General features: G+C 36.2%; 1 pseudogene; it reads left to right on the forward strand.

Annotated features, from left to right (window-relative positions):
• The first annotated feature begins 441 nt into the window (after positions 1 to 441).
• LOC120103311 (U2 spliceosomal RNA) lies at positions 442 to 524 on the forward strand (annotated as a pseudogene).
• The last annotated feature ends 19,567 nt before the right edge of the window (positions 525 to 20,091 follow it).

The following is a 20,091-nucleotide window of genomic DNA, read 5'->3' on the forward strand; positions in this document are numbered from 1 at the left end:
TTACAAACATTTTTTGGAAAGAAAGGGATTTATTAAAAGTAAGTAAAATATTTAATGTAGTTCATGTATTAGAATTATGTTTTATTTTGTTTATTTATTTATTATATATGAGTACACTGTAGCTGTCTTCAGACACACCAGAAGAGGGCATCAGATCTCATTACAGATGGTTGTGAGCCACCGGGTGGCAGCTGAGATTTGAACTCAGGTCCTCTGGAAGAGCAGTCAGTGCTCTTAACCACTAAGCCATCTCTCCAGCCCAGAAGGATTATGTTTTAAAGTAACAACTTATCTATTAGAAATGTTATATTATTTATATTAGAAAAAAGGCCTTAATTTCCAGATATTATAACTATACTTTTTATTAAAAGTAAATAATATATGTATGTATAGATATAGCTAATTGATATAGCATGTTATATAGCTCTGAAAAGTATAAGGATCGCTTCTCGGCCTTTTGGCTAAGATCAAGTGTAGTATCAAGTGTAAAAGTATAAGGAAAATTTTAGTATCACAAAACTATTACATGGAAATATTAATAAATTACGCTATAGTCATTAATTCCTTATGCATGCAACTGTTTCACATATGCAATATATTCACATAAATTTTGCAAATGTCAAAAAAAGGAGAGTTCTTATACTAATGAATTAAAATATATCTGAAGGCTTCAGAAAAATAAAAGGAACCAAATATACTGAGGATGAGTAGATTGCAGGAAATAAATTCAGGGCTGAAATCAATCGATTAGAAACAAAGAGAACAATACAAAGAACAGGTTCTTTGGGAAAATCAGCAACCGAACTAATTGAAAAGCAGAGAGACAGTACCCAAATTAATCAAATCAGAAATTAATGGGAGATGTAACAATAAATAATATAAAAATTAAAGAAAACCTTAGATTTTACATTAAAAGTCTATACTCCAGGAATTTAAAAAATCTAAATAAAATGGATGATTTTCTAGACAGATACCAATTACCAAGGCTAAATCAAGATCACATAAACTATTAAAATTTTCCTATAAATTCTAACTAAACAGAAGCAATCATTACATATTTCCCAAGGAAAAAAGTTCAGGGCTAGAGGGTTTTAACATAAAATTCTACCAGACTTTCAAAGAAGAGCTAATGTCAAAAATCCTCAAACTATTCCACAAAAAAAAAAAAATAGCAGAAGGAACACTGCCCAACTCATTTGTCAGACCACAGTTACCCTGATACCTAAACCATGCAAAGACTAAATAAAAAAAGGAAATATCAGAACAGTCTCCCTTATGATCAATGTTGCAAAATTACTCCACATAATTCTCACAAACTGAATCCAAGAAAACATCAAAAATACCATCAACTATCATATGACCAATAGACTTCACCAAAGTGATACAGGAGTACTTCAACATATGAAAATCATCAACAAAATGCAGCACATAAGCAAACTGAAAGAAAGCAAATCAAAGCAAATCAATCAAAACCCCATGATCGTCTCACTAAATACTGAAAAGCCTTTGACAAAATCCAAAGAACTTCCGAAAGCAAAGATACAAGAAGCATACCTAAACATGATAAAGGCAATATATGAGTCGATAGCTCACATCAAATTAATTGAAGAGAAAATTAATGCATTTCCACTAAAGTCGGGAACAAAACAAGGTTCTCTACTCCCCTGTTCTCTCTTCAAAATAGTGCTTGAAATTCTGGCTATATCAATAAGACAAATAGATGAGACCCAGTCTATACACAGAAGTCAAATATCACTATTCATAGATGATGTGATAATATACATAAGTGACCCCAAAAATTCTATTTGGAAATACCTACAACAAATAAATACCATCAGCAAATTGGCTGGATAAAAATTAACTAAAAGACATCAGTAGCCCTCATATATACAAGTGATAAATGGGATGAGAAAGAAGTTAGGAAAACAGTACCATTCACAATAGCCACAAATAAGACAAAATATCCTGATGTATTCTAACCAAGCAAGTGAAAGACCTGTATGACAAGAACTTCAAGTCTCCGAAGACAAGAATTGAGGAAGATAACAAAAGATTTGAATTTCTCCATTTTTCATGGATCTATATGATTAATATAGCAAAAGTGGCCATTTTGCCAAAAGCAATCTACAGATTCAGTGGATTTTCCATCCAAATTCAAACAAGATTCTTTCCAGATCTTGAAAAAAATTCTCAACTTTATATGGAAAAACAAATATCTCTGGATATCTAAAACCACCCTGAACAATTAAAGAACTTCAGGAGGCATCACCATCTCTCACCTAAAGCTGTACTACAGAGCAGTACTAGTACAAAGTGCATGGTATTGGTATAGAAACAAATAGGGTGGATCAATGAAGTTGAATCAAAGACCCAAAAATAAACCCACATATCTACAAATATGTGATTTTTAATGAAAAAGTCAAAACCATACAATGGAAAAGGAAGAGTATGTTCAACAAATGGTGCTGATTTAACTGGATGTCTGCATGTAGAAGAATGCAAATCGATACATATTTATTACCCAGCATAAAAGTCAAGTCCAAATGGATCAAAGACTTCTACATAAAACCAGACACACTTAATCTAACTGAACAGAAAATGGGGAATAGCCTTGAATTTGTTGATGCAGGACATAGCATCCTCAACAGAACACCAATGGCTCAGGTACTAAGTTCAAGAACTAATAAATAAGACCTCATTAAACTGAAAATCTTCTATAAGACAAAGGACACACATGAGTAGAAAATGACAGGACCCACAGAGGGGAAAATCTACATGAACACTCAATCTCACAGAGGGCTAATATCCAAAACATATAAAGCACTCAAGAATGGTGTTAGACAGCAAAAATCCAAGCAACCCAACTAAAAACCGAATTATGGAAATAGAAATTTTCCTGAAGAGAACACTAATGGCTTGTAATCTAAAATCAGGATTCAACAAATGGGACCTCATATAATTGCAAAACTTCTGTAAGGCAAAGGATACTGTCAATATGACAAAACAGAAACCAACAGATTGGGAAAAGATTTTTACCAATCCTACATCTCATAGAGGTCTAATATCTAAAATATACAGAGAACTCAAGAAATTAGACTCCAGAGAATCAAATAATCCTATTAAAATGGGGTATGGAGCTGAACAAAGAATTCTCATCTTAGGAATACCAAATGGCTGAGAAGCACCTAAAGAAATGTTCAGCATCCTTAGTCACCAGGGAAATGAAAATCAAAATAACCCTGAGATAACACCTCACACCAATCTGAATGGCTAAGATCAAAAACTGAATAACAGATGATGAGGTGAAGATGTGGAGAAAGAGGCACACTCCTCCATTGTTGGTGGGATTGCAAGCTGATACAACCACTCTTGAAATCAGTCTGGTGGTTCCTCAGAAAATTGGACATAATACAACGTGAGGACCCAACTATACCTGGGCATACACCCAAAAGATATCCCAACATGTAACAAGGCCACATGCTCTACTATGTTCACAGCAGCCTTATTTATAATAGCCAGAAACTAGAAAGAACCCAGATGTCCTTCAACATAGGAATGGATTCAGAAAATTTGGTACATTTACACAATGGAGTACTACTCAGCTATTAAAAACAATGACCTCATTAAATTCTTAATCAAATGGATGGAACTAGAAAATATCATCCTGTGCTAAGTATTTCAGTACAAAAAAAACTACACATATTATACACTCACTGATAAGTTGATATTAGTCCCAAACCTTGGAATACCTAAGAAAAAATTCATAGATCAAAAAAGCTTAAGAAAAAGGAAAACAAATGTGGATGTTTCATTCCTTCTTAGAAAGGAGAACAAAATACTCATGGGAGCAAATACATCTATTCCATATGCAGCCACCAAACCCAGTCACTATTACTGATCCCAAAAAGTACTTGTTGACAGGAACCAGATATGGGTGTTTCCTGAGAGCCATTGCCAGATCCCTGCTGGTACAGATGATGATGATTGCAGCCAGCCATTGGACTGAACGAGGGGACCTCAATGCAGGAGTTAGAGAAAAGAATGAAGGACCTGAAGAGGTTTATAAAAGAAAAAAAGAAAAAAAAGAAAGTAAGAAAGAAATAGATAATTCTCAACAGATGACCTTGAAGCACCTAAAGAAATGTTTAATGTCATTTGTCATTAGGAAAATGCAAATCAAAATGACTCTGAGATTACAGCTTGCAACCATCAGGATGGCTAAAATAAAAAAAAAAAAACCCTCAATGTACAGTACATTATGGTGAGGTTGTAGAACAAGAGGAACACTCCTGTACTGATGATTGTAATGCTAACTTGTACAGCTACTCTAGAAATCAATTTGGCAGTTTCTTAGAAGATTGAGAATATTTATATCCAAGCATATACGCAAAATATGCTTCACCGTCCACAAAGACACTTTATCTACAATGTTCTCAGAAACTTTATTTGTGTTAGCCAGAAAAACAATATCTCTCAACTGAAGAACAGACACAGAAATTGTGGTATATCTACACAATGGAATACTAGTCAGCCATTAAAAAGAAGAGTGTCATAAATTTTGCAGGCAAATATATGGGACTGAAAATATCACCCTGACTGAGGTTACCCAGAACCAAAGGGGGCATGCAAGCAATGTACTCAATTATAAAAGGATATTATCCATAAAGTATAGAATAACCATTCTATAGGCAACCCCTGAATGGCCAGCCTTTTCTGACCTTAGTGGAAGAGATGTGCCTAGTCCCAAAGTGACTTGTTGTGCAGGGGTTGAGAGGAAACTTTGATACATAGAAGGGGGTTCCCCCTTCTCCAAAGAGATGGAAAAGAGAGAACTTGTGTGAGAAGATACTGAGAGGAGAAAGAGGGCTGATATTTTCTTGTAAATGGAATAAATAAATAAATTTAATTTAAAAAGTGTCACCCTAGTTTGTATAATGTGTTAGAAAATACTTTTAAATAGCTATAGGAACATACAATCAACTTATTGAATGTTATCTTTGAATATTTTAGATGCACTAACTTTTGGTGGGGATGCAATTACTGCTTAAAGTAGAATGATGTCTATATATTCTTTGCATTGACTCTTCATGATAAACCGGAGATGGTAAAACATCCCAAAGTAGCATTCTCACATAATCTATGTTCTTTATCTTTCTGTTGTTTCCATTGTAATAGTCTACAAGCCTGTGCTTGTTCCAAAGTTAAGCACTTAGCTACTCGGACCTGTTAGTTCCTCTCACTATTATGAATCAGATGTAGCCAGTGTTTGCACTTTCAAGATTAGGGAATGTTAAGGCATCAAAATGAAATGTCCAGGTTTAAATCATTCCACAGAGAGCTGAGATTCCTAACAAGGCCAATACTCTTTTTACTCATGGCTCTTAATCAATCAGAAGATATGCTGATGAGCTTTGACCATGAGATAGATTGTTATTGTTTCTTTTTTATTTAAGCAAAGTGATACATGTGCATAGGTTTATGAGCTTTAGTAATACCTGCAACCTTATTCCAACTGAATAAAAGAACCACTTTTGATTTATTTCCTATCTCCATAATCTTTAAAAATAAGACTCTTCTTATCTTTTTCTGTGACTGAAAATGGGACACCAGGTGCCTTGCCTTCTGTGTAAAGACTTGATTGACATAGTCCTTTCACCATCCTCTCATTCTTTTAAAATATATTTTATTTAACATTTGATACTTTCATACAGCTATAGATTGCCATCAGCTTCTTTCCTATAAGTGGGAATTCATACCCATCTCCTGAATTTCATCTGACCTTGGTTGTTCTAGGTTTTTTGTATGCTGTCAAAATCACTGTGACTTTGTAAGTGATCGTTGTTTTTAACTTTGTGATATATTCTGCTTGTTAAAGAGGAGTTCCTTCTTTTATACCATATTCTCATGCACACATCCACTTCTGCCATCTCTCAAATGTTATTTAATCATTTTCATTCATTTAGCATTCATATGACATCCTTTGGTGTAAATCTCTTGTCTGGATAAGCTACAGAGATTGCATTTTCATCCCTATATAATTTTTTCTTTGCCCCAAGGTTGTTAATTGCCACAATCTATTTTCTTAGAAGTTCAGGTGCATTTCATTAATTCTGTGTCAATATTTTTTTCAAAACTATAACTTACTTGCAATACATTAAACCTCATATTCCTTAAATCAAGTTTTCTTTTTTTCTTGTTTTTCATGTTTTTATTTTATTTATTTGTGTGTGTGTGTGTGTGTGTGTGTGTGTGTGTGTGTGTGTTTGGCACATGGATGTCTCTCTCCATGCCTTGCTGCATTAACCTGACCTCTTTAATTTAGTGTACCAGAAAATCTTCTTACCATAATTCAGGTAAAGTGCACCATCTCTCATGTCATTCTTTTGCTCTTAAAGTTTCCTGTAAATACACCAAGTTTCATCCCCATGTAGGAACCCGTTGGTAAGCATCTGGTAACATCAATTTTATAGAATATTTAAAATATAGTATATAAGAACTGATATTACTTCTGAATCCATCTTACACACCTACACATTTTTATAAGAATAGACTTAGATCTCATATTTTTATATATGCTCTATAATTTACATACTCACAAACACACACACACACACACACACACACACTCACTCACAATTTGTGCTCCATGTAGAAGTCTTACAAGATTATTATAACTCTGAAATTAGGAAGGTGAAATTCTAAAGATGCTAAGGGATTGGGATTTGGTGACAACTGATAAGATAGTTATTTAGAAGAAAATATTAACATGAAAGCTAACCATGGTTCAAAAATCTATCAACAACAAAACTACTACTGAAAGTATTGCAATACTACAGGGGCATAAATACCAAAGGTTTGCCATCCCAATGATCTGGTATCACATGTATGCGATAGTATCAATGTGAGAAATACTTCCAATTACTCTAACTGAAGCTGTGAAGAATAGCACAATAAAAGTAATGAGTTATTAAGATCGATCAGGCACACCTAGCTCATGGGAGATACTGCCATCAATAATGGAATGAGCTCTCTGATGCAAACGATAATGATGAAAATTATGCACACAGTATAAGACATTTGCCTAATACTCTAATAAAACACTGTCACCATGGAAACTTATCACAAAGTAGTTTTATTTTGTTTTATGGTTTACAAAGTATAACAATCCATGATGGCATGGAGGCTGGGGATAAAAAAGTAGGAACATACATCATGAACTACAAGCAGCAAACAGAGCCACCAAGGATTGGAGTATTTCTTTGTAACCAAAAAGACTGGCTCAGTAACGTACTTCGTCCAGCAAAGGAATACTTCCTAAATCAACAAACAATGCATTTGTGGATTCCCATAGAGACAATTCTCAATAATATTTGCCAGTTTTATTAGGTAATTAATTAATCTACTTGATTTCAGTAATGGGGATGGGACACAAATCCTCATTAATACTAGGTATGTGCTCTATTACTCACATCACCAAAGTAAGGATGATTTATTATAGTGACAAAATTAGATAGTGTCAGACTAGCTGAGCATTAAAGGTCAAACATTAAAAGGAATGTTTGTGATGGTCCTTATGTAACTTCATATAAGATGCAAAATGATGCAAGGACAGAAAGTAAATGCCTCACTGAAGATAGGGGAGCAAAGAAGGAATGAAGCAAGGTCTTTTATTTTATTATTATTATTATTATTATTATTGTTGTTGTTGTTGTTGTTGTTGTTGTCATCGTCGTCATTGTCCTATTTAATCTTTCTTTACACTCCAGTTACTACCCCCTTCCCTTATGCCCTCTGGCAGTTCCTCAACCCAGTCCTCTGCCCTACTGAAGCCCCCACACCTCCACACACCCCACACCCTTCCAGACCTCCCCATTCCCTAAAGCCTCAAATTTCTCAAGGGTTAGATGCATCTTCTCTCATTGAGTCCAAACCAGATAGTTCTCTGCTGTCCAGGGCCTCAAACCAGCTGTTGTATGCTGCCTGGTTGGTGGCTCAGTGTTTAAGAGATCTGGGTGTCCAAGTTTGTTGAGACTGCTGGTATTTTTATACGGTTTCCCTCTGTGGGCCTGCATATTGGAGGCCTTCCATGGAGATCGTTGGCTAGGCCAGGTGAAAGAATTCAGGCAAAGGACAAGAATGCTAGCAGGGAGGGGAAATCGCCTCCTCTGATGTCTCCACTGCTTCAGTTGCCTCCACCTCTGCCTCTCCCATTGTTGTTACTCCAAGTCTACACACAGGCTGCACTGGACGGAGCTGACTGCAGACTGACTAGCTAGCAGTGCGTTATGGGGAACTTCTGGTGGCATTTAGGGAGACCAGTTCTCTTCCCTGTTGTTAAAGCTCTTATGACAAGCTCTCAGGTGATGTAGTCATTCTTACACACCTTTATACCTTCTAGATAGAAGCTTTATATAAAGTTTGGAGTAGGTTGGGGTCTGACAGTGGGTGCTTCGTATTGGCTTGAACTGAGAGGTTAGGGATGCCTCATCTACACATGGAAGGGCTTTGGATGTTGCCCCTATGTAACTGATGGCCACAGATCTCTCTACTGGGTGGGGGAAGGGCTGTGGGGGGCTTTGGCTAAGTGAAAGGGGCCTGGTGCTGGGAGCAGACAAAGCTCCTACCATTCCTTTAGGGTCTTCAGAGCTTTAGCTGAGTCTTACCAGGCTTTCTCTCACAAATTCTCCTCACATTCTTCCAGACTTTCCCTAATCAACAACAGTCTCCCTAATTCTGATACAGTCAGCTGCTTGTTGGGCTTTTATGAAAGCAGCCATGCTAGGCTCCTGTCTGTAATTACACCATAGCATCAGTAATAGTGTCATGGCTTGAAGCTTCCCTTTGACATGGGTCCCAATTTGGGTCAGTCACTACACCTCCTTTCTTTCGGTCTCTTCTGCATTTTTTTCCCTACAGTTCTTTTAGACAGGGACAATTCTGAGTCAGAATTTTGACTCTTGGATGGCAACCATATCCCTTCACATGATGCCCTTTCTTTCTACTAGAGACGGATTCTACCAGTTCCCTCGAACCACTGCTGGGCATTTCATCTAAGGTCCCTCCCTTTGAGTCTTGAGATTCTTTCGCCTGCAAGTTCTTGGTACACTCTAGAGGGTCCCCCACCTCCTACCTCCTGAACATGTATATTTTCATTCTGCTGGCCCTCGGAGCTTCACTTCTGCCCCTGATACCTGGTCATGATCCCATTTCCCCTCACCCATCTCTGTCCCCTCTCCCACTAAGTTCTCTCTTCTGCCTGCCATCTGCTTTCTTCTCCTTCCCAAGTGGGATTGAAGTACTTTGGTTTGTTACCATTGTTGAGTTATGTGGACAGTATCCTGAGTATTCAGTACTCTTTTTTTGGTTAATATTCACTTATTAATGAGTACATACCATGCATGTCCTTTTGGGTCTAAGTTACCTTACTCAGGATGATATTATCTAGTTTCATCTGTTTGCCTGCAAAAAAGAGCTGTAGAGTATTCCATTGTGTAAATGGTCCATCTTTGGGTATATGAGCAGAAGTGGATTAGCTGGGGTTTTAGGCAGGTCTGTTTCCAATTTTCTGAAGAACCGTCAGATTGATTTCTAGAGTGATGGTTGATCCAGTTTGCAATCCCACCAGCAATAGGGTAATGTTTCTTTCTCCATGTTCTCTCAAACATGGGCTGTCACCTGACCTTTTTTATCTCAGCCATTCTGATTGGTATAAGGTAGATCTCAGGGTAGTTTTGTGCCAGGAGCCAAGCAAGCTAATCTCAGGAATTCTTCTCAGGAATGCTCTGCTCATTTTATGGTCCCTATCTCTAGGAAAATTAAAGCCAGTGATAGCCTCCAGCCTTGACAAACCTAGCCAGTTGTCTGTTCTTATTAGTGTATACCTGCAATTTATGGTTTAGGGCTATAGGAAGGGTGGTGGCAGTGATGGATTGTCCTGGGTCACCTTCTCGCATGCTAGTCTTTATAAGCCACTGTTTTTTGAAATAAACTTTGAGAGCTTGATCAGAACACATATTTGCTCTTCTTTGTGCTCCTGTCCCCCATTCTTTCGTCCCCTTCCTGGTCTACTCTGAACCTCCTCTGGCCGAGGCAGTTATGATTTGCGTGCTCCTGTTGACTAAGGACTATGAACATTTCTTTAAGTGCTTCTTGGCCAAATGAGATTCTTCTGCTTTGAATTCTCTTTTTAGTTCTCTACACCAATTTTTGATTAGGTCATTTGGGATTTTGGAGGTTACCTTCTTGAGTTCTTTATATATGTTGTAGTGCTAAAATTTCTATGATTAAACAAGGCGTGTGGTTATACCAAATGCAAATAACAGAGTACTATCCTACTACATGTCTAGAAAAGAGAGGACTGAATTCTTTCTTCATCTTTTACATCCTACTACAAAGGTCACATTTTATACTGTAATAGGTTATAGTGGTAGGCATTTCTGTATGGTACAGCAACTGATCATGTTTGCAAATGAGGAGAGCTGACAGAATTTCAGAAGTGCTCTTGAGGGGTTAAAGGATCATAGCTCATGGTCACATTTTTTGTTCTTGTGAAATATCACCTGAGGTTATAGATAAAGAGTGAGATTTTTCTTCAAAGAAATTCTTCTACTAGTAGCATTGAAAATATTACTTCTTAATTTGCTCATTATTTCCTAGTTTTTAGTTGAGTTCTTCCTTCACATTGAGGGATACAGTCATCTGGCACTTATACAATATTTTGTAACATACAATTTATTGTTTGCACTTTTGCTTTTTCTTAGAATCAGTGAAAAAAATGACTTATAGGATATCAACTAGAAACTATTCATTAATTTTCCCATACTGATACATAATATTTTTAGATAAATAAAAATATATATGATGGTATGTCAGATATTGCTGAGATTGAAAATAAGTATTATATAAATTTAAAATTGTTTTGAAATATTTAATCATTTCAAAATATAAGCTGGAAATGGAAAAGTGTCCCTCTAAATAATTCAAGCCACTTTCGTCTTGCCTGTAGACTTGTAAATGAATAAAACCAAAAAAAAACAAATAAAGCAAACAGATTTTAAAAGTAATAGTGGCATAAAATCGAAAAAGACTAATACAAAAAAATGAACGGAAAGCTAACAACTTTAATTATGGTTCATGGCTCTGATTGCACAATTGGAACTATTTGTACACAGCACGTATTAAAGAGCTTCATCCATATCTCCCCAATGAAATTTGCTCTTACTCAGAAGCTCCCTCTTGTGTATCTTAAGGCCTTCTTTCTCAGGGAAATTACGTGCTTCACAATAGTCATAAATATTATAAAATATCCTGGGGTAGCTCTAACCAAACAAGTGAAAGTTCTGTATGACAAGAACTTCTAGTCTCTCAATAAATAAAAAAAAAAAGGAAGAAACCCTCAGAAAATGGAGAGCTTTCCCACATTCATGGACTAGTAGGATAAACCTAGTAAAATGGCCATCTTAACAAAATCAATTTACAGAGTAACTGCAATCCCCATCAAAATTCCAACACAATTCATTAAAAACATGGAAAAAGCAATTCTTAATTTCATGTGGAAAAACAAATAACCCAGAATAGACAAAACAATTCTTAACATTCAAAGAATATCTGGGGAAATCACCATCCCTGGCCTCAAATCATACTACCGAGAAATAGTGATAGAAACTGCATGGTATTGGCACAGAGACAAACAAGTTGATGATTTGAAAAGAATTGAAATTCCAGAAATAAAATCATAGACTGATGGACAATTGATCTTTAACAAAGAAACCAAAAATTATACAATGGAAAAAGAAGGCATCTTCAATAAGTGGTGCTGGTCTAACTGGCTGTCTGCAAGCAGAAAATTGAAAATAAATCAATATTTATCACCTTGCACAAAACTCAAGTTCAAGTGGATCAAGGACACATAAAACCAGATATACTGAATCTAATAGTAGATAAAGTGGGAAAGAGCCTTAAACTCATTGGCACAGGGGGGAAATTTCCTAAACAGATCTCCAATGGCTCAAGCACTAATATCAAGAATTAATAAATAAGATTGCATCAACCAATCTTAATTAAGACATTCAGGTTGTTAAGATTAAGGACATTTAGAATATTAAACATATAGGATTGATAATTCTTTTTGTTGTAATAGCTAAACTATGCTATGTATTTTTTGTTGCTTTTGTTTTTGGATATTTTTTTTCTTACACAGAAAGGAGCAAAATGCAGAGCAATTTTAATCTAGTAACAGGCTTCTCTTCCAAATACTTTCTAGTTCTATGTTATCCATCTGGAATGCAGACATGACTTTAGGACACACCTTTAATCCCTCTGTCTGGAACCCATTTGTACATATATTTAATGGCAAATAGTGACTTCCAATTGAGAGGCAGGCAACATGTAGAATTAGATAAAAAATAATAGAAGGAATTATGGATAAAATATTCCCTAATCTCAGGAGAAACGCTCTTTAAGATCAGTGCAGAGAGAGGGAAGACAGTTCAGTCAGTGAATCCATTCACTGGAGAGTTGACTCAATTTGGAGTCGGAGCAGAGGGTGCTGTGCAGTGGACCTCTTTGAGTTCATTCATGAGTTCATGTGGTTCACTGTAGGTTAGCAGAGGCAGTTGAAGCCAGGGAATAAGAAGGAATCAGAAGATTAGAACAAATTGTCAGAGTTAGCTTGAGGTCAAAAAGAACAATTAACAGAGAAGCTGAGAAAAGTCAGATTGAATCATCTTGGAGAGGAATTTGAGCCAGAGTAGCTCTTGCGAACCAGCCAAGCAGAGTTCAGAAAGAGCTAGAAAGGTTGTGTTATTTATCAGTAAGCCTCTGAGAAGACAGTTTCTCCAGGGGGATGAAAGTTACTTTCATGGGTGAATGCATTCCAGAAGTTATTATTGGTTATTTAAAATGTTAAATACCTTGTATTTATCAGGATTCCAAGCCAGTCATTTATTTTGTGAATTTTCACTATTTTTTGGTACTTGTTCCTAGGTAACTAGGAAAGCCAGTAGGGATGTTTGCCTTTCCTCAATTATATTAAGATGTGGCTCTTTAGGTTCCATCAGGCTGACTATATTTCATTAGGTACCATAGGCTCACATTTAGACACTTCCTACTCTTTTCCTTGTCTCTTATTTCTTAAGGCTTTGTAGAATCATAACTATTTTTGTTGGTGTATAACTATTCTTTACAACTACTTTTAATAGGAAAAATATAAAGATTCCAATTTAAAGTAGAGTAGGGTTTACTTTGGTTGTTAAAATTTCAGTAAGCACTGTGGTGGCTTTTTCAAGAAACATTTCTTTTCCCTGAACACCTACCCTTAGTTGCAAGGTGTCTGAAATGAAGTTTCCCATTTTTTTTTTAATTCAAGAAAAGTCTATTTATATAATTAAAACTAACTTTTGGGGTAGCTTAATCTGATTCATTATCTCAGAGACTCCTTTGTCATTCTATGCTCTGAGCTCAAGGCTTCAGTGTCTCCAAACTCCCCCAAGTTTCTTTAGGCCACCAATCAAGCTGAAAGAACTGATATGTCCTCTGAAGAGGATCTCAAGCAAATTTTCCTTTGCAGTTTTCTGTCAGATATAAATTTTTCTTCTGGAGCTTTCTGTCAGATATGTCCTGTCTGTCCTCTGCAGCATTTCTGTCATATGTTCTCTGTTTTGAGCAATATTGGTGACTATTCTTCTTGCCCTATAATATTGGTACCAGATGTAAAAGTTCATACACACACAACACACACACACACACTACACACACACACACACACACACACACACACACACACACATACACACACACACACATGTAATTTTCAGCTTTGGGGCTTACAGCTGAATATAATCACCCTTTACAGTTCTTTTTGAACTCTGGCTTGGTGGTTCAACTCAGTTGTTCTGGTCCAAACTCCTCTTCGAGTTGACTGAATCCAACAGGCTTCCCTTGGCTTTTGACTGAATTGCTTTACTTGGCATCAAACTAACTCTTGCAATCTGTTCTAATCTTCTGGCTTCTTCTAATTCTCTGGATAGTTCTTTCCTCACCTGCAACTTGTCTCTATAAAACTGTCCCAGTGGGGCTGGGGATTTAGCTCAGTGGTAGAGCGCTTACCTAGGAAGCGCAAGGCCCTGGGTTCGGTCCCCAGCTCCGAAAAAAAAAATTGTCCCAGTAAAGTGCTCTCTCTCTCTCTCTCTCTCTCTCTCTCTCTCTCTCTCTCTCTCTCCTTCCTTATGCTGCTGCCACTGTCTAATTCCTGTTTTGTATATTTTCTGTGCTGTTTTTGTTGGCCATATTCAATCTCTCACCATTTTAACAATTCTTTCTCTGATTCATCACTTTGCCTGATGCTTAATTAGAAGTCTGTTTCAAATATGGCTGCTATCTTCTACAAACATCATCTTCGTTTCTATATTAAATATACATGCAAAATATTTGTTCATATTAAATATGTGACTTTCCAGCTGGATCACACAGATCTACAAGGGTTTTGTAAGTAATTCCTTGCCAGAGCAGCCATGTTGCTGGATAAAAAGTACTTTACATCTATCATTGTTAAATAGCAGTACTACACCTTTTGTGATTGCCAATGCAGATGATCATTATTTCATTAAGAAATTAGGCAGCTAGAGCTGCAAACACAAGACAGACAGAAGGAAGTATAAATGAGGGGAGGCTTTAAGCATTTTTAAAACCCAATTATTAGTAATTATTGAGAATTCCGTATGATGTACTTTAAAAATATTCATTCCTCCCTAAACTTGTCTCAGAAACAGCCTCTACACTACTCATCCTTTACAAACAAATTTAAATTTTCTTCTCACTTTTTGTTTCTTTGAATATCCATTACAATTTGTGTTCTTCAGCCAGCCTTGGGTGTTCAACTGCCATAGGATGTCCTGAACTAAGTAGTGATCATATCATTGTTCTTTAACCAAGATTTACTTAACTCATTTGTAATCCTACTACAACAGGAAAGATAACTGTATTTCCACATCTTTAAACACATGTATCTGGATAAAATCCTCCAAAGTATTTTTATTTCAAACTGAGTAATTATATTATTTCCATTTTTGAAAATAATGATAGAAAAGACAGAATATATTCACCAAATTCCTTAATATTTTCAGAATATTTTGGTATATTTAAAAAAAACAAGAAGAAAAAAAACCTAAAACAGCAGAGATTTCTCAGAAATAGAGTGCATTTCCTGTCTTCTGAAGAACCCAAGTTGGGTTCTCCCCATCCAAATCAGGTGCCCCCAACTAACAGTAAGTCTAGCTATTGAGAATCTGAAGCGTTCTGTGACAATCTTGATGAGAATGATTGTCATATCTCATAGTGTTTGTTAACTAGTTGGTGGAACTGTTTTAAACCAAAGGTAATACTTATCTTTCAATTTTAGTTCTTATTTATGTATTTGTGTATTCCTTTGTGAATTAAGGAAGAATTATTGTATTTTTGAAGGAAATGTGTCACTATAGGTGGGTTTTATGTTGCTAAATCTCATAGCATTCCTCTCTCTCTCCCTCCCTGCCACCATCCCTACTCCTGATCGTGGATTGCAATTCTATAGCTATTGCTGTAGAACCTGCTGCTCTACTCCTAACAATGGTATAAATGGACTAGCCCTCTGAAACTGAGAACAAACCTCCAGTTAAAGGATTTTATTTTATAAGTTATCTTTGTCATAAGGTTTCATTACAGCAGCATGGAGAAAGACAAGAGAGAATCCCAGAGGACCAGGAGAATGAATTGAAATATGCACCTACCAGGAATCAGACATAGGGGGATTCTCTAAAATATCCCAGAGACTTCATTTGAGGGAGGGTCCCAGGAGCCAATGAAGGTGACCTCAGCAGAAATACCAAACAGTTGGGATATAGAAGCCGAAGATACCACTGCCAGTAGACAGAACAGACCTCTAGGTGGATGGCGATAGCAACCCACCTAACAAAACTTTTGATCCAAAATTGCTCCTGTCTAAAAGAAATTTGGGGACAAAGATGGAAAAGAGATTGAAGAAATGATCAACCAGTGACTGGCCCATTTTGAGACCCATCCCATGGGCAGGCACAAGCCCTCACTTGTTATACTTGCATAAAGGAGCCTATTATAGCAGCCCTCTAAGACGCTCTATCCAGAAATTGACTGAGACAGATGCAGATACCAACAGACCAAAACTGGGCAGAGGTCAAGGACCCCTATAGAAAAGTTAGGGGAAGGACTGAAGGCCATCAAATAGATAGCATCCTCACAGCAAGACCAACACTGTCAACTAACCTGGACACCTACAAGCTCCCAGAGACTAAGATCACCTACCAAAGAGCGTAATTGGGCTGGTCCCAGGCCCTGACATATGTGTATCAAAGAGTCACTTTGTCTGGCCTCAGTAGGAAAGGATGCTCCTAATCCTACAGAGGCTTTATATATCAGAGTAAGGGATTATATCACAAGCTTCTCTCTCATAGCTGAAGGGAAGATGGGGAAGAACTGTGCAAGGGGAGACTGGGTGAGGGGCATCATTTGGGATGCAAATAAATAAATAAATTATTAATTAAAGAAAAGAGAAAAGTAACTAAGACACCTTCTTCTGGCTGTCTTGGAAGACAAAGATAAGACATACATAGACAAATACACAAATATATAAGCAAGTATTTAAATGAAATTATTAAAAGTTACTTTGAGTTTAAGATTACTTGAGCACTGGCATATATTTAACTTACTCTTATTTTTTCATAGTCTGTACTTTTTAGGGAAGCTTTTTTCTACATGTCAAGAAGAGTGCAAAAATCTCTTGTTATTATCCATAGCAGAAAGCCTATCTTTCATATAAAACAAAGGTTTTTAAAATTAACCCCACTGCTACTTTAGACAATTGTCTGGTTATGCTCTTTATGCCTATAAGAGAAATTTGTATAAGGGAAATATGGATCTTTATGAGCCAGTCTCCAAATGTGTTTTAATTTTGCATTCTATGAAGGAATGCAAGTCACAAACTAGTTTTTATTTTCAAACTATTTCGTCAAGAATGTCTATACAGTAAACAGCATATGGAGGTCAAATTAATGTCATCCTGAAGAGAGAGAATATTGTACTTGATGCGCTTTCTCTCTCATATTGGAGATCTGCTATACTAGAAAATATGTTGATACTATCTATATAGCATGTGCACACATAGCCATATATATAAAATAATTATATAGAGGAATAAATAATGAGAAATTATAATCATTTATAATCATTTTATAATCATGTGTGTGTGTGTAAATCAGTAAAATTGTCTTAACCAATTATCCTGCTTCTAATTTACTCCCTTGCTTTTTTGTAGCCTACTTGAAATAAAATGCAAATAGAACAGCTTTTCTCTAGTATGAAAGTCATACTAGTCTATGGCTATAAATATAAACATTAAGTAGACAGTTTGCCACACGTTTGTCAAGGGAATCAACAATGTTCTTTTTATTCACTGGGTCCACATTCTCACCATCAGAGGTTATTTTCTTTTTCCAGTTTTCTGGTAGTAGATGTGTATTATTTCCAACAGTGTTTCTCAATTGCATTATGCAGCTTTGTTGAGGTAACTCTTGTATCATAAAATTAACACTTTAAGATATGCAGTTAGATAGATTCAGGTGTATCCAGGGACTTGTACAGTCATTACAATTAAATTGAGCCCACTTTCACCACACAGAAGTAATTTCCTTTCAACCAACATTATCTTTCCACTCTTGTCTCCTCACAAATGCATATGGATCACAAATATAATTTCCTTTTGATTATTTCTTTAGTTCAAGCTATTTCATGTAACTGAGTTACTATTACATGGTCTTTTGATTCTAAGTTCTCTTACTTATCCTAATTTTCCAAGGCTTTCCATCTTGCAGATCCTTCATTAATTGTATATGGAGTGTTTTCCATATGGTCATGATCTGAGTGACCCTATGATCTCTGGTAGTGTCAGTTGGGAGACTCAGGAATATATAGAAGGATGGGTCCAGCTAGTTGAAGAAGTTGGTTACAAGAAGGCCGATGAAGATTATAGACTGACTGTCAATAGATTGAAGCTCTCTCCTTCCTGACCTGACAGGATTTGCACATCCCCCACTATACACTCCTGCTACCAGGAACTGAACTCCTACATCATGTGTTTCCTAACATGATAGGCAGAAACCAAGAGTCACAATAAATATTTTCTTCCTTAGCTTGCTTCATTCAGACCTATAGTCATAGCAACACAAAAGTAACTAATAAAGTATTATATTATTTTTTCTCCATCTTTATTAAATTGGGTATTTCTTATTTACATTTCAAATGTTATTCCCTTTCCCGGTTTCCAGGCCAACATCCCCCTAACCCCTCCACCTCCTCTTCTATGTGGGTGTTCCCCTCCCCATCCTCCCCCCATTACTGCCCTTCCCCCAACAGTCACATTCACTGGGGGTCCAGGCTTGGCAGGACCAAGGGCTTCCCGTTCCATTGGTGTCCCTACTAGGCTATTCATTGCTACCTATGAATTTGGAGCCCAGTGTCAGTCCATGTATAGTCTTTGGGTAGTGGCTTAGTCCCTGGAAGCTCTGGTTGGTTGGCATTGTTGTTCATATGGGGTATCAAGCCCCTCAGCTCTTTCAGTTCTTTCTCTGATTTCTTCAACGGGGGTCACATTCTCAGTTTAGTGGTTTGTTGCTGGCATCGCCTATGTATTTGCCATATTCTGGATTTGTCTCTAAGGAGTGCTGGGGATTGTTGATGGAAGAGCGCTAACCTTGCATGGCAAGAGTCCTAAGTTTGACCTATTGTACCAACACATATTTTCCATATGGTAGTAAGTGGCATTGATGTGAATGGAAGTCTGTAGTATTTTCGTTTTTGTTCACAGTTTTATTTTTATCTTTTATATTTAATTTTATTGGTATGAAGTGATCTACTTGAACTTCTTTTTACCTCAGCTTTTGCAGTACTAGGATATCAAATGTCCACTAATATGCCCAGGAAAACTTGTTTTCAGAAGCAGTGTACAAAGAGTCTTTTTTTAATATAAGTTATCAAGAGCTATAAACACAAGAGCTTGTAATCTAATATTGAGTTGTATTTCTGCTAGAGATAGTAACCTAAATGATGTGAGATATAATAGGGAAAAATTTCCTATTAAAGGAAAAAACTAATAATTTAGTAGCCATTTGTGACTTAATATATTAAATGTTATATGTCAAATGTGTAGGCATGTTTCTTTTCCACATGATTGGGATTAACTAATAGAGTTAATTTACATATCATATTTAATACACCTCAAAATGAGATTTTTTTTAATTTTATTAGTACTTATACAGTGACATAAAATAAAAGGAGACATGTCAAAACTAAAATTAACATTTCAGGTGTAATCAGTAGACTATTGTCAGTACAACCCTGAAGACCATGAGAATGGAACACACAATTTTTGAGAATAAAAGAAGACTCTTAAGATATCCTAAGATAAAATAGCAGCATTACATTAAACATTGATTTGTTTTGTTTCTTGTTCATGTCAGATGGAAATTTATCCTGAACATACAACAAATTTAATATGACTCAGGAAAATCATTTTGAACTTAAAAAGCTTCCCATCCATCTGTCCCTCTTCACAAAGTTATAAGTACCACATAAGTACACACACACACACACACACACACACACACACACACACACACACACACACTTTATATATATATATGTATATATATATATATATATTATGGAAAACAAGTGTACTACTTTCCACAGATAAAAAAAATCGACACGAGTTTCTCTCAAAATCTAATTACAAAATGATTCAGTAAATCATAGATTTAAGAAAGATATTTATAGTTTTAGAACTTAGTAATCTATTAAATCGCAATTTCATGCAAGTCCCTTACACTTCTGCATTTATTCAAGGAATATCCAAACAGTCCTTTATGTCTATAGCTGGAATGATGCCCCTTAGCATGTAGCTATAAAAGACAGCTCACCAAAGGGCAGGTTTTGTAATAGCCAGATATGTGTCATGTCTTTTTGGCCAGTGTCCAGCATATTTGTTGCTAATCTCAACATTCAGACTCTGTAAGTCTGAATGATACT

Source organism: Rattus norvegicus, chromosome 5, assembly GCF_036323735.1.
Source record: "Rattus norvegicus strain BN/NHsdMcwi chromosome 5, GRCr8, whole genome shotgun sequence".
NCBI classification, from domain to species: domain Eukaryota; kingdom Metazoa; phylum Chordata; class Mammalia; order Rodentia; family Muridae; genus Rattus; species Rattus norvegicus.